This window comes from Carlito syrichta, unplaced genomic scaffold (genome assembly GCF_000164805.1).
Source record: "Carlito syrichta isolate Samal-C Ts95f unplaced genomic scaffold, Tarsius_syrichta-2.0.1 Scaffold153634, whole genome shotgun sequence".
In the NCBI taxonomy this organism is placed as follows: Eukaryota; Metazoa; Chordata; class Mammalia; order Primates; family Tarsiidae; genus Carlito; species Carlito syrichta.
In genome coordinates this window covers 46,382-47,222 of record NW_007097730.1, presented here as the reverse complement: position 1 = coordinate 47,222, position 841 = coordinate 46,382, and positions in this window count along the sequence as shown.

Sequence of the window (841 nt, the reverse complement as noted above, 5' to 3'; positions counted from 1 at the left end):
AAAAAAAAAACTCAAATCAGAGTGCAGAGCAGAGGGTGAAGTGAGTTCACATATGGCAAGGGGGCAGGAATGAGGGCTTGCTCCTCTAAGTTTAAACGCCTGTAGAGAGGAAAGATCCACTGAGACCTCCATGGGGTTTGCAGTTGTTAAATGCTTCCTTGTAGGAAAGCTGGGGTCGTTCTACTGGAAATATCAGACCTGTGAGTGCAGGCAGCAGTCACTTCCTTATCCCAACTCACTGAGGTGGAGGAAGATGAATAGCTTGTCTAGCCAATCAGAGCCCCCAACACCTGATGCTGCAGCACGGCCCTAGACAGGGCACATGAGGGCACTTCCTGCGGCCACAGAAGTCTACATCCACCTTGGGCCCCATGTCCAATGCTGGGTACAAATTCTGAGGCTGGGGGCCCTTCCACAAAGCACCATGGTGCTAAGATGCAAAAAGTGCCAGGCACGGTGGCTCATGCCTATAATCCCAGCACTTTGGGAAGAGGAGGCAAGAGGATTACCTGACCTGAGCCCATGGGTTCAAGACCAACCTGGGCAACTTGGTAAGACATCTCTACAATAAAAAAAAAAAAATCAGCAGGGCATGATGGCGTGTGCCTGTAGCTCCAGCTTTTTGGAAGGCTGAGGCAAAAGGATCACCTGAGCCCAGCAAGTTCGGGCTGCAGTGGCTGTGAGTATGCCACTGCATTCCAGCCTTGACAACACAGTGAGACTCCAACTCAAACAAAAATGCAAAAAGCTTAAGAGATAAAAGCTGGGCTCGGTGGCTCATCCTGTAATCCCAGCACTTTGGGAGGCTGAGGTGAGTGGATTGCCTAAGCCCGCGGGGTCA